Source organism: Aotus nancymaae, unplaced genomic scaffold (assembly GCF_030222135.1).
Source record: "Aotus nancymaae isolate 86718 unplaced genomic scaffold, 86718_ANA_hifiasm-v0.15.2.pri h1tg000053l, whole genome shotgun sequence".
Classification (NCBI taxonomy): domain Eukaryota; kingdom Metazoa; phylum Chordata; class Mammalia; order Primates; family Aotidae; genus Aotus; species Aotus nancymaae.
Window position 1 is genome coordinate 27,922,826 of NW_026988467.1, and position 14,480 is coordinate 27,937,305.

General features: G+C 50.7%; 1 pseudogene; it reads right to left on the reverse strand.

The window, feature by feature from the left end:
* Positions 1–9,251: 9,251 nt before the first annotated feature.
* Positions 9,252–9,517, reverse strand: LOC135269590 (U4 spliceosomal RNA; annotated as a pseudogene).
* Positions 9,518–14,480: the final 4,963 nt, after the last annotated feature.

Consider the following 14,480-nt stretch of genomic DNA (forward strand, 5'->3'; position numbering starts at 1 on the left):
CTCAAAAAAAAAAAAAAGAAAGAAAATAGAAGGCACAAGGTCAGCGAAGGAGAAAAAACCGGTGTCACTAGAGGAACCGGGAGGTTACAGATGAACAACCCCCCAACTCTGCTCCCCGGCCAGTTCCTGTCCTGTCTATAGCTCACAGGCACGGTGTGGAGGAATCCTACCTGGAAGGCATTGTTCTTGCTTAATCACGATTAGACCCCACCTAAGGTACCCTTCGCTTACCTCATCGATCCCGACCCTCTCACATGTACCGTCTAAGACTGTGAGGCTTAAAAGAGGCCAGGATTTTCTAGTCAGCAAGCTTGGTTCTTGAGACATGAGTCTGCCGAGACTCCCGGCTGAATAAAAAGCCATTTCCTTCACAAACCTGGTGTCCGAGAGGCTTTGTCTGCGGTGCGTCCTGCTACACCGGCAGGGTTGAATGCCTTGGAGGCATGTGTCAGCAGCAGATACCACTGTACCCCTTCCCTGGAAGGAGAAGCATTGCCGCTCAGTCCAGCTAAGCCACGACTGCCTGTCCTGCCTTCTTCCTCATGTGAGCTATGCTCTTTTCCCCAGGCTACGAGTTGTAAAATAGGGTGGGATAAGAGAGTAATGTGTGAGGGCCGGGTGTGGTGGCTCATGCCTGTAATCCAAGCACTTTGGAAGCCAAGGCGGGCGGATCATCTGAGGTCGGGAGTTCAAGACCAGCCTGACCAACATGGTGAAACCCTGTCTTTACAAAAAAATAAATAAATAAAATTTGAGAGTAATGTTTGAGGGAGAGGACAGGTGGAAGGAAACGAGGGAGGAGGATAGCAACATCAGAAGAAAGGCAGAATAGTAAGACTGAGGGATCGTAGCAGAGGAAAATGAGAACTCAGTGAAGTGGGAGGTGTCTAGAATTAGCTCTGTGGGAACCCACTCTCTCATATTCAGGCACAGATGGGGAGCTTGCAGAGGGTAGGTGCTGTGCCTCATTCATCTCTCTTTCCTCTTCCCAGGGCACAGCATAAGCCTCCACCAAAAACAGGTCTGCCGTCAGTTTGTCAATTGAACCCCAGACTTGGCCCCACACTGAGCCTTCATGAAGCCTCCCCGCCCAGGCCCTGCTTAGGGGAGGATCCGAAAGGCAGCCTTGAGAATAAGGAAGGGCAGCTGGGAGATAGGAGTGTGGGTCTCGCTAGGGCTCCCTCAGTGCCTTGTGTGCTACCAGGGACAAACCTCTTATCCTCTAAAGCTCTTTTCCCATCTGAGTAATGTGAGTCTATGGCTGTGGTTTGAGAGCTGTTTTTACTACATAAAATCCTATCTTCAAACAAATTCTTAGGCTAGGTGTGGTGGCTTATGCCTGTAATTCCAACACTTTGTGAGACTGAGGTGGGAGGATCGCTTGAGCCCAGGAGTTTGAGACCAGCCTGGGCAACAAAGTAAGAACCCTCATCTCTACAAAAAAGTTAAATAATTAGCTAGGCATGGTGCATGTGCCTGTAGTCGCAGCTACTTGGGAGGCTGAGAGAAATAATCACTTGAGCCCAGGTTGAGGTTGCAGTGAGCCATGATTATGCCACTGCACTCCTGCCTGGGCAGCAGAGTGAGACTGTCTCAAAAGAACACAGTATCTTAAGTGGAAGTGCAAGAGATAAAAGGGAGCTTCACTGGTGGAAGCCAGGAAGGGTCTTGGAACACACTTATATGGTCCTGGAGGGTCTGGAGAGGCCAGTTTTAAGAAAGGAAGCTCTGCTCTCTGGGCCTCCAGCAGGCCTGACTATTCTACCCCTGCCTGCTATCCCATCCCTACTACCCCACTTCGCGTGTCCTTTCTGCAGCCTGGGTGGGAAGGGGTGGGGGTGGGGGTCCAGGCAACTTGCAAAGAGCAAGCAGCGCCCCTCTTGGCACTGTCTTTCAGTCCCTGGGAACTAGCACCCCTCACCCAGCCCTACCGCACACAGACACAGTGGTCTTGCTCTGGGTTTCTTGGGCTGGACAGGGGCCCAGAGAGAGCCCTGAGATTCTAGAGCCTCTGGATGCTTAGCAGGGATTGGGGTCTTTAGGAGGGGGTTGGGAAGAGAAGAAATGTGTTTTGGGGGAACCACAAGATTGGAGCCCGGACGCTCCTGGCTAAATGATCTAGAGTACTCACTGCATCTCTCTGGGTCTCAGTTTCTCCATCAGTACAATGAGGGATGAACGCCCTTTCTCATTTGTGACTGGTAGAATTATAGGACTGGGGATAGGGCAGAGACTGGGCTGTGGGTGCTGAGTTTCCCGAGAGAACGTCTTGCTTACAGTTCAGAGCCAGCGATGGTGGCCGCAGCAACCGAGCCTTGGAGGGAGCATTGATAGGAAGACTTGGTTGAGCCTGGGCTCTGCCAGTAAGTTAGTGTGTGTTGTCCCCTCCCAGGGCCACACTTTCTCCATCTGTCTAATGGGACTAGATGTGCCTGGACCCGGGAGCTGGTGACTGCACCTGGCATCAGAGACTGGGGCAGAGGCCTGTGTCTGGCTCAGGGTGAGGGCCACAGTCCCACTGTGCAGAGCCAGGAGTGGTTGTCAAAGATAGCATAGAAAACCAATAGTCAGGTGGGAGTGCTTAAGGGACTTTAGGGGTCATAACTTCCAACGTTTTTGGTTTATAGATGGGGAAATAGGCCGGAGGTGGGGAGACCAGTTGTCCAGGGTCCCAGAATGGGTTAGGGGACAGAGTCAGGGACTGCTGACCGTCTCTTCCAGCTTCTCCTCACAGGAAGCTCTGATAGAAGGTACAGGGAGTAGCCTTGCCTGGGGAGCAGGGAGATGGCCCCTCTCCCTCCCTCTCCCTGCAAGGTGGGGAAATAGAACACAGTGGGAGCTCAGCCGCCCGTGTTCCCTTTCCTTTTCTCCCTCTGCCTGTCCTGCACGCTCCTCAGGACTTGTTAATCTCAGAAGTCTCCAGTTAAGCATCTCATCTTTCCCACAGGACAGGATGGGGGTGCAGTCGGACAGGAGCAGCAGATAAGGGGGTTGGGATTTTGCAGTGACAAAGAGGTCCAGGTGTAGGGGCATGAGATTGGGCTGGGACATGCAGGGAGGAACTGATGACAGAGCTTCCCCCTGTGTCTGGGGTGGGGACAAGGTAAGGTTTGTCTCTTAGTTCCTGGAACCCCTTCAGAGACCATGGTTTTCTGGTTCCCAAGTCCTTCCCAAGAAGAGACATTCGAGACATGCACATGCACAGACACATCAACCACAGAGGACCTCACCCACACCCAGGCACATCCACACACAGCCCCTACATAGAACTGGCTACAAGGCCGGGCGTGGTGGCTCACGCCTGTAATCCCAGCACTTTGGGAGGCTGAGGTGGGAGGATTACCTGAGGTCGGGAGTTCGAGACCAGCCTGACCAACATGGTAAAACCCCTCCTCTACTAAAAATACAAAATTAGCTGGGCATGGTGGTTCATGCCTGTAATCCCAGTACTTTGGGAGGCTGAGGCAGGAGAATCACTTGAACCCAGGAGGCAGAGGCTGCAGTGAGCCAAGATCATGCTATTGCACTCCAGCTTGGGCCACAAAAGAGAAACTCATCTTAAAAAAAAGAAGAACTGGGTGCAAAATTGGCAGGATCCAGTACAAAGTGAAAATGTGAACCCCTTGTGCCTGGGTGTGTGGGTGATGTCGTCTTCTTAAGAATTTCAAGATAAGGCTGGGGGTGGTGGCTCACACCTGTAATCCCAGAACTCCGGGAGGCTGAGGCAGGTGGATCACTTGAGGTCAGGCGTTTGAGACCAGCCTGGCCAACATGGTGAAACCCCGTCTCTACTAAAAATACAAAAATTAGATGGGGCACGGTGGTGTGCTGTAATCACAGCTATTCATCAGGAAGCTGAGGCAGGAGAATTGTTTGAACCCAGGAGGTGGAGGTTGCAGTGAGCTGAGATTGTGCCGTTGCACTAACTGATCCAGGAATGCCTGGGAGACAGAGTGAGACTCCGTTTCAAAAAACAGAATTTCAAGATGATGACAGCAGATCATTAAACCAAAAGCGAGGCCCTTCTGAGGTCTCTGACTGCACAGGCTGGTTTCACACCCTGCTCCTAACACATTCCAACCATTCCCTTGAGGACTCACAATCCCACAGACACCATCCTGCTAGAGAGACACACTCAACCAGGAACAAACATTCACATCCCTAGACCCATCACCACTGAGGGCACACCCATCTCTCCACCCCAGATACATACAGTCACGTCAGCCCCAGTACCATGGAACCTCACCTAGAGCCAGAGTTCCTCCCAGCTGGGTGGGTCCAGGCATCCCACCAGGGTACAAGGCCATTATACTCACCTCTCCCTCGGGCTGCCAGGGTCTCCTCCACTCTCTTGTTCCACACAGTTCCCCCCCAGCCTACCTGTTGGGCTGGTGGTGGAGGATAGCAGAGAGGGCAATGCTAGCTTTTCCACCCACTCTGCAGCCAGCCTACAGGGACCCAGCTGAGGATAAGATGCCAATAATAATAATAATCCCTAACCCTTGAGAATTTACCATGTGCCAGGCACTGTTCCAACACTTTATAAATACTAACTCATTTAATCCTCACAACCCTATTGTTAAAATGCACGCTCTGAATGAAGAGACCCCCAAACAGGCTTTGTATGAGAAACATGACTGTTTATTCCCCCCAGGTGCAGGCAGGCTAGGGCCGAAAAGGGCGTTAGCCGCGGGCGGAGGGATAGGAGTTGGTTTTATAGGTTTAGGGTAAGCAGTGGAAAGTTATAGAAGTAACTTTAGGGCGGTTTTTTGCAAGCTGGGAGGGGGTCCTAGGGTGTGGAGTCAGGAGGTTGGCCAATGTCGGTTTCAAAGTCCAGTGGCCTTGTCGGTTGAGGCTGGAACAAGTAACAATAGAGAATATCTTAAAGTTAAGCAGGCACCGCAGGGGTTGATCATTTCTTCCTCTTCTCCTGGTCTTCCAGTTACTTTAGATTTTCCAGGAACTCATCTGGAGTGTCATTGCAGGTCACAGAGGTTAACATGGCATCCATGGGGCCGTCAGTCAGCCTAAAAGACCTTGCACCTATGAAGTAGGTAATTTTTTTTTCTTGCTTTGTCGTATTACCAGAGAAGTAGGTAATATTTTTTATCCCCATTTTATAGGTAAGGAAACTGAGGCACAGAAAAGTTAAGTCACTTGACCAAGATCACAGCTAGTAGGAGAGGAAGCTGAGATTTTAATCTGCTGCAGACAGCATGCTCTGTCTGCTGCTGTTGTGTCTGTCCCAGGCATGTCAGGCTCTGTGGGGGATCCAGTGGTTCCAGGGTCTGCCCCTGAGGAGCTCAGGTCCTCTGTGGAATGATGAAAAATGATGATTATGATGTAGCAGTTTTTGACTGGGGTCCATGGTCAGTCCCGGGTGTCCCCAGGATAGTCACTTGGCTGGAGGAACAGAGATGAGTTTCTTTTACTGCAATCACAATATTTGGAAGATGTCGGCATGAGAGACATAGTCCTTTTTACTTTTTTACAGACAAAATTGTCAACTATGTAATAAAGGCATTTTCACTGACAGCGTACGTGATCAGATAAAGGGCAGTCCACACGGTGGCTGATTACCCAGGCTAGAGGGCTTTCTTAATGGTGGGAATGCAAGGAAACCTGCTCTGCCAGTGTGTTCTGGGCAGGCAGCAGGCCTCATTCATGACTTAGTTCAATATTACAAACCTTCTCCTTTTGTGAGTGGCCTGGTGTGGCGGCGAGTGTGCGGAGAGGACTCCATGAAGGCCTCGGGCACACTACCAGAGTACACCCAAATACCACACACCACCCCTCTACTGCATGAGAATCTTTGTGACTAATCATGTCGTTGCCAAGTCCCGCTTCTGGCACTTCGTATCTCAGTTAAAGAAGATGAAGATGGGCCGGGTGTGGTGGCTTCATGCCTGTAATCCTAGCACTTTGGGAGGCTGAGGTGGGTGGATCACCTGAGGTCAGGAGTTCAAGACCAGCCTGGCCATCATGGTAAAACCCCATTTAGGGGGGAAAAAAAAAAAAAAAAGAAGATGGAGATGTCTTCAGGGGAGATTGTCTGCTGTGGGCAGGTGTTTTGAGAAGTTCCCCTTGCGGGTGAAGTACTTCAGCATCTGGCTGCGCTATGACTCCTGCAGCGGAACCCACAACGTGTACCGGGAATACCGGACCTGACCACCCTGCACCTCACCCGGGCCCACTCCATCCAGATCACGAAGGTGGAGGAGATCGAGGCCAGCAAGTGCTGCCGGCCTGTGGTCAAGCAGTTTCACGACTCCAAGATCAAGTTCCTGCTGCCCCACTGGGTCCTGCTCCATCAGCATAAGCCATGCTTCACCAAGAGGCCCAACGCCTTCTTCTAGGAACATGGCCCTCACCAGGGTGTGCCCCAAATAAACTCAGGAATACTCTGGTTTAAAAAAACAAACAAACAAAAAAGCAAAAAAACCTTCAGGAGCCTTGCCCAGCCCATGCCCCACACCCTCCTTCTCAGAGAGTTGCTGCTCCCCACTAGGTGTGGCCCCTGAGGCCGTGTTTGTATGCTTTGACTCTTGCCCCTCCAGCTTCCCGGCCATGACTGCCTGATCCAGAAATGCCTACATGATCCAAGCAGGCCCATCAGGTCCTTTGTCTGGGGCCTGGAGATCTGCATTCCACCGGGTGGGGCTGGTCCCTGAACTGTGAACAGGTAATCTTGGGAACTGTAAAGCAGCTGCCTTTACATTCACTGCTGTTTGCAAAGAAGAAAAGAAGCGGAAAGCTATACACAGGGATAGAGAAGAAGGAAGCAGTGAAGAGGGGCAAGTGCTGAGCTCCAGAAGCCATCCAGCTCCACAGAGGGCCACAACTGCTCCCCCAATCCTTATGATAATGCCTGCTTTTTCTTTCCGTAAGCCTGAGACAGTTTCTGTTACTTGTAGTCAAATCGCCTTATGTAAGGCACTTGAATTAGAAAACATCAAAGTTAAGAGAGTGCCACAAACCTCCTGAATGTGTTGGTTTTATTGTCATTTTTGAATAAGACAGACTACAAAGCCATGGAGCTACATGTGTCCTGGAGTGTCCCCAGTGGAAGCTTGAGGTTGTTTGTCTCTCTATCCTGAAAATACATCCCCTACTGGAGATGGCTTCCCTGATAAGAAATGTGCTTTGAAAAGACTTTATTAAACTTGAATTTGCCCAGTGGTTTTCTGGACAATAATATTTGACAACTGGTTTCTCAAAAATCCAAATATGTAGGTTATATATGGACATATATTTATTATAAATTTTACTGATATAATAAAGGCTGTGTAGTATGGGCAAGGTACCTCATGCCTGTAATCCCAGCACTTTGAGAGGCCAAGGCAGGCAGATGGCTTGAAGTCAAGAGTTCAAGACCAGCCTGGCCAACATGGTAAAACCCCATCTTTACTAAAAATACAAAAATCAGCTGGGCATTGTGATACACACCTGTAATCCCAGCTACTCAGGAGCTGAAGCAGGAGAGAATCTCTTGAACCTGGGAGATGGAGGTTGCAGTGAGCTGAGATTGCACCACTGCACTCCAGCCTAGGTGACAGAGTGAGACTCTGTCTCAAAAAAATAAATAAAGGCTGTGTAGCACACAACTTAACTTACAAATGACACACTATACAAACTCCTTTTTTTTTGAGACAAGGTCTCACTCTGTCACCTAGGCTGGAATGCAGTGGGGTGATCATGGCTCACTGCAGCCTTGAACTACTGGGCTGATGCAAACTGCTGTCATGATGTCACAGAGCCAAGAGTTAGGAAGAGGTGTGCAGAAGCACACCATTATATCATAGTTCCACTATACAGGTAATAACAGATGTAGGGCTGGGCTCAGGAGCTCACACCTGTAATCCCAGCACTTTAGGAGACCGAGGTGGGTGAATCACTTGAGGTCGGGAGTTTGAGACCAGCCTGGCCAACATGGTGAAACCCCGTCTCTACTGAAAATACAAAAATTAGCCTGGCATAGTGGCATGCGCCTGTAATCCCAGCTACTTGGGAGGCTGAGGTAGGAGAATTGCTTGAGGGAGGCAGAGGTTGCAGTGAGCCACGATGGTGCCACTACACTCCAGCCTGGGTGATAGTGCAAGACTCTGTCTCAAAAATAAATAAACAAACAAATAAATAAATAAATAAAAATAAATAGATGTAGGTAACCTTAAGAGAATAGAAAATACTGAAATATAGTAAAATAATCAGGAAGTGATTGATTTTAATATTATCTTTGTTTTAACATAATTTACTTAATTGTAAGTGTATACAATTTAATTAAAAAATTTTTATTATGATTTTTTTTTTTTGGTGGGGCCGGGGGAGATAGGGTCCTATGGGGACCCAGCGTAGAGACCCCTCAGTATCTCCGCCATTACGGAGTTAGAGCCCAGACATATTCTCCCGCCGCCGAGGGCAGTCGAGCTGAGGAAAAAGAAGAAAGTGATAGAGGCCTGAGTTTGCAGAAGCCTATTCTTGATCCACTGAGCTAATGGCACGTCTGGGTGAGGGCTGCGTGACTATTTACGAGACTATTGTCTCCCTTGAAGTTCCCATTCTGGGCTGGTTTTATGACTCTGTTTACCTGCATTCACTAAATCCTGTGATCGCTCACATGTTACTAGAAAATTGCTGCCCCTCAAATTATTGCTTGCCTTGATGTTACTTACCGTAACTGTAGTTATTGATAAGAGGATAAGAATCTTTATAGGATAAGAATCTTTTGTTTTGTGTTCAGTGACCTTTAGATAAACCTGTATGCTACCCCCTCCCCTGCTTACTTTGTAATTTTCTGTTCCCTCCTGATAAAACTTCTGTAATGGGACCTACGTCAGTCACTGTATGTAAAAACATATATAAGCTCCTGTGCACCAGAAATAAACTGCTGTCTTGGGCCTGGCCTGATTTAGCCCTCCAGACCTCATTCTTTCTGTCATTCTTTTCTTCCGCACACTCTCTCTTCCAGGTATTGGGACCCTCTTGCTGGTCAAGAGACCCCCGGCAGATGTGCCGGTCTCACGGACCACAACAGGGTCCCACTCTGTCATCCAGGCTGGAGTGCAGTGGCATGATCACGGCTCACTCACTGCAGCCTTGACCACCTGGGCTCAAGCAATCCTTTCACCTCAGCCTCCTGAGTAGCTGAGAATACAGACATGCACCACCACACCCAGCTAATGTTTAAAGTTTTTTGTAGAGACAGGATCTCACTATGTTGCCCAGTCTAATATTACGATTTTTTTTTCTTTCAGTCTCCATAGAGACTGTCAAAAATTGCCAATGCCGACTATATTTCAAGTTGTCATGGTGGGGTATTCAAAAAAGTTTTCACTTTGGGAGGCCAAGATGGGTGGATCACCTGGGGTCAGGAGTTCGAGACCAGCCTGGCCGACATGGTGACACCCCATTTCTATTTTAAAAAAAAAGAAAGAAAGAAAGAAAGAAAAAAGTTTTCAATTAGCAATAATCGTGCCTCAGATAAACTTCACTGGCTACGATACTGCCACTGTGCAAAGCTGGTATTACAATTTTTAAATAGAGGTGTATGTCTTGCTATTTTGCCTAGGCTGGTCTGGAACTCCTGGCCTCAGGTGATCCTCCTCTTACCTCAGCTTCCCAAAGTGCTGGGATTACTGGTGTGAGCCTCTGTGCCCAGCATACAATTTAATTTTTAACAGTGACTGTTCAACAACCAGCTTGCAAAATGCCTGAAACTTTAGTAATTTGCTCTTGCTAGCTGGTGTGAGCTGGCTCTTATGCACTGATGGACTTGTCCCCAGCCAAAAACATCCCATGGGACACTGTCAACAAAAGAGGCCCCATGATATAATGTTTATAGTTATAAATGTTAATAATTGTTGTTCCAGTCAAAATCATCTCCCAGACCTCTGGGAGTAAAGGCTGATGGGCTGGCCAGGATACCATAGCAAGGGCTCATATTCTCCTGCCTCAGCTGAAGGCTGGTTTCTTATGCATCTATCTGTGGATGTTTAAGGGCCCTTATACCTCCTCTTAATTCCCCTAAACACATCATTCCCATTTAGACTACTGAATGTCAGAGCCAGAAGGGTCCTGAGACCATTTGGTGCCTTCAGCTTGTGAAGATGGGGAAACTGAGGCCCAGGGAAGGGCAGGGACTTGCTTAAGCTCATTAACATTGAAAACCAAGTCTTAGGCTCCCAGGCCAGGACTCGTCCTATTAACTCCCTTCTTAGGGATAGGGAAGCAAGAGGAAGATGAGGAGTGCAAATTCACACAGCAAACAAGCCTCAGAACCAGAGCCTGGGGATTTTCCTCGCCTGCCCAGATCTCCTCGGAACCTTCGCCTTCCTCTTGGGCCCTGGAAATGAGGGATGTGCGCACCTCCTCCGGGCATCCAGGGCGGTGAGTGAAGACAGAAGGTGCGATTCCTGCGGGTCTTCTCGAAGCTGAGGTTGGCACTTATCAGTTTGTCCACTGGGGGGCACTACGGAGCCGAGCTAGGAGAGCGCGCGGGTTCCCGGAGCCTCACAGCTCGGATTCTTCCGCACTTGAGCCAGACGGGAAAACGAGTGTCCCGAGAGGAGAGGAACTAGCCGGAAGTGACCCTGAGAACTAGAGACAGAGCTGGCACTTGACACGGGCCACCTGACACTAGTCAGGTGCACTCTCTGGGCGTCTGAGCGCGCCCCTCCCCCACCTCTGGCGGCCGGGCCGGACTGCTCCTTCTTTTCCCGTCAACAGGGGTCAGCGAAGGCCCTCCTGGGACACGCTCTGCAGAGCCACAGCGCTGTCTGGCGTGGCATTGCACCACCGCTGCACAGTGGCCGGTGCTGAGCCACACAGGCTTCATTCCCGCTGTGTCCAGGCCTGCCCCCTCCCTCCAACTTTCTTTCTTTCTTTCTTTTTTTTTTTTTTTTTTTTTTGAGACGGAGTCTCACTCTGTCTTCCAGGCTGTTCAAGCGATTCTCCTGCCTCAGCCTCCCAAGAGTAGCTGGGATTACAGGCGCGCGTCACCACACGTGGCTGATTTTTGTATTTTTAGTAGAGATGGGGTTTCACCATGTTGGCTAGGCTGGTCTTGAACCCCTGACCTCAGGTGATCCACCCGTCTCTGCTGGGATTACAGGTGTGAGCCACTGTACCCGGCGCCCTCCACCTCCCCAACCGCCAGCCCCACCTTGTACCAACCCATATCAGCACAAGTCTTTGCCGTTTACCAAATATCCATCACACCCTCTGATTACCTTCTTTTTCTGCGTGGAGAGGAAGGGTGGCAGGGGCTGGGGTTAGACCTGAGCTTCAGTCTTGGACCAGCTGCTCAAACTCACCTGGTGGCCGGGCGTAGTGGCTCACACCTGTAATCCAAGCACTTTGGAGGCCAAGGCAGGCAGATCACCTGAGGTCAGGAGTTTAAGACCAGCCTGACCAACATGGTGAAACCCCGTCTTTAAAAAAAAAAAAAAAAAAAACCACAAAAAAAACCCCACAAAAAAACCCTCACCTGGTTACACAATCAGTTTGTGCCTTGGTTTCCTTATTTTAAAGCAGAGATGATAGTTCTTATCTCACAGGGTTGTTGAGAGGATTAAAAGAGGTAGCACAGGCCAGGCATGGTGGCTAACGCCTGTAATCCCAGCACTTTGGGAGGCTAAGTTGGGTGGATCACAAGGTCAGGAGTTCAAGACCAGCCTGGCCAAGAGGGTGAAACCCTATCGCTACTAAAGATAAAAAAAAAAATTAGCCGGGCTTGGTGGTGGGCTCCTGTCATCCCAGCTACTCAGGAGGCTGAGGCAGAAGAATCACTTGAACCTGGGAGGCAGAGGTTGCAGTGAGCTGAGATCACGCCATTGTACTCCAGCCTGGCAACAGAGCAAGACTCCGTCTCAAAAAAAAGAGGTAGCACAGCAAGTCCTTGGGAACTTTTAGTTTTGAGAGCAGGTCTTGCTGTGTACTCCAGGCTGAAGTGCAGTGTGGCAATGGTGGCTCACTGCAGCCTCCATCTCCTGGCCCCAAGCAATCCTGCCTCAGCCTCCATGTAGCTGGGGCTACTGTGGCTCCACCATGGCTAATTTTTTATTGTTTTGTGGAGGCAGGGTTTTACTTTGTTGCCCGGGCTGGTCTTCAACTCTCAGGCTCAAGTGATCTTCCCGTCTCGGCCTCCCAAAGTGCTGGGATTACAGGTCACCACCTTGCCCGGTCCCTGGGAACTTTTTATCATGACTGAAATCTGCACAAACAACATAGGAGAGAGATGGAAATGCCTTCACCTTACAATGGCAGAACTGAGGCTCCGAGAGGTGCTCAGTGAGGAGTCATAGGAGAACTTTCTATTTGAGTGGCAGGTGTGATTGGCCATGACTCAGGTATAAAAAGTAGAACTTTCTTTTTCTTCAATCTGGAGCTGTGTCTAAGTTGAGATGGGATATAATTTTTTTTTTTTTTTTTTGAGACAGAGTCTCGCTATCATCCAGGCTGGAGTGCAGTGGCGTGATCTTGGCTCACTGCAACCTCCGCTTTCCAGGTTTACGCGATTCTCCTGCCTCAGCCTCCCCAGTAGGTGGGACTACAGGCAGGCGCAACCACGCCCAGCTAATTTTTGTATTTTTAGTAGAGATAGGGTTTCACCAGTTTGGTCAGGCTGTTCTTGAACTCCTGACCTCGTGATCCACCCGCCTTGGCCCCACAAAGTGCTGGGATTACAGGCATGAGCCACTGCCCCTGGCCGAGACGGGAGGTAAGTTTATGTGCAGCTAAGCCTTGGTAGGTCCATATGTGTTCCCAGTATGTTTTTTAAATGGGTCACCTTGCAAAGCCCATTGTCCTTTTTGTTCTGAGTGACCCTTCTGGGGCTGACATCTCTCTCTGTTTCTTCTGGGTGTTACTAGAAAGGCAAGAATTGTTCTGCGAAGTTGGGTTCACAGTGCGGCTTGGGGTCATTGGGTCACTCTGGGCTCTGGCCACCATCCGCAGAGCCAGCCTGGGAAGCCTCTTGTCTGCCTAACAGATGATCTGCTTGAATTGGGAGAGGGAGAGTAGCAAAAGGGAAAATACCCAGAGAGAAACAAATGAATCAATGATTCCAATACCTATTTCTGGAGTGCCTTTTATGTAGCACTGTTTTAGGCCCCAGGGTTACAGCTCTGTGCAGGCTGACACAGTCTCTTCTCTCAAAGTGACCTCCAGGGGCCAGACAGTGAAAGTCACAATGGTTACCATGCATGGAGCCCTACTATGTGCTAGGCCCTGTGTCATCTCATTTACTACTCCAACAGCATAATGATATAAGTGCTGCTGTTATCTTCATTGTATAGGTGAGGAAACAGAGGCACTGGGAGGCTCTGTAACTTGCCCAAGATAGCAGCTAATAGAGGTAGGATTTCAATTCAGACAGTCTGAAAATTAAGCAAGGCCATGGGGTGCAGAAGGGTTGACTTCCTCAGGGAGGAGGTGGTCTTCTAGCTGAGTCTTGCCTAATGAGAAGCAGCAGTGCCTAGATCTGAGGGATAAGTGTTGCAAGCAGTGAGAACAGCAAGGGCAAAGGTTGAGACAAGAATGAACTTGATGTGGTCAGGAGCTGGAAAGGAAGCCGCTATGGCTACGAGGGCAGGAATGAAGAGGAGAGAGCGGAAGGAGGTGAGGGACAGAGTGGGTGGACCCAGGCGGAAGGAGGTGAGGGGCAGAGTGGGTGGACCCAGGCGGAAGGAGGTGAGGGACAGAGTGGGTGGACCCAGGCGGAAGGAGGTGAGGGGCAGAGTGGGTGGACCCAGGCGGAAGGAGGTGAGGGGCAGAGTGGGTGGACCCAGGCGGAAGGAGGTGAGGGACAGAGTGGGTGGACCCAGGCGGAAGGAGGTGAGGGGCAGAGTGGGTGGACCCAGGCGGAAGGAGGTGAGGGACAGAGTGGGTGGACCCAGGCGGAAGGAGGTGAGGGGCAGAGTGGGTGGACCCAGGCGGAAGGAGGTGAGGGGCAGAGTGGGTGGACCCAGGCGGAAGGAGGTGAGGGGCAGAGTGGGTGGACCCAGGCGGAAGGAGGTGAGGGGCAGAGTGGGTGGACCCAGGCGGAAGGAGGTGAGGGGCAGAGTGGGTGGACCCAGGCGGAAGGAGGTGAGGGGCAGAGTGGGTGGACCCAGGCGGAAGGAGGTGAGGGGCAGAGTGGGTGGACCCAGGCGGAAGGAGGTGAGGGGCAGAGTGGGTGGACCCAGGCGGAAGGAGGTGAGGGGCAGAGTGGGTGGACCCAGGCGGAAGGAGGTGAGGGGCAGAGTGGGTGGACCCAGGCGGAAGGAGGTGAGGGGCAGAGTGGGTGGACCCAGGCGGAAGGAGGTGAGGGGCAGAGTGGGTGGACCCAGGCGGAAGGAGGTGAGGGGCAGAGTGGGTGGACCCAGGCGGAAGGAGGTGAGGGGCAGAGTGGGTGGACCCAGGCGGAAGGAGGTGAGGGGCAGAGTGGGTGGACCCAGGCGGAAGGAGGTGAGGGGCAGAGTGGGTGGACCCAGGCGGAAGGAGGT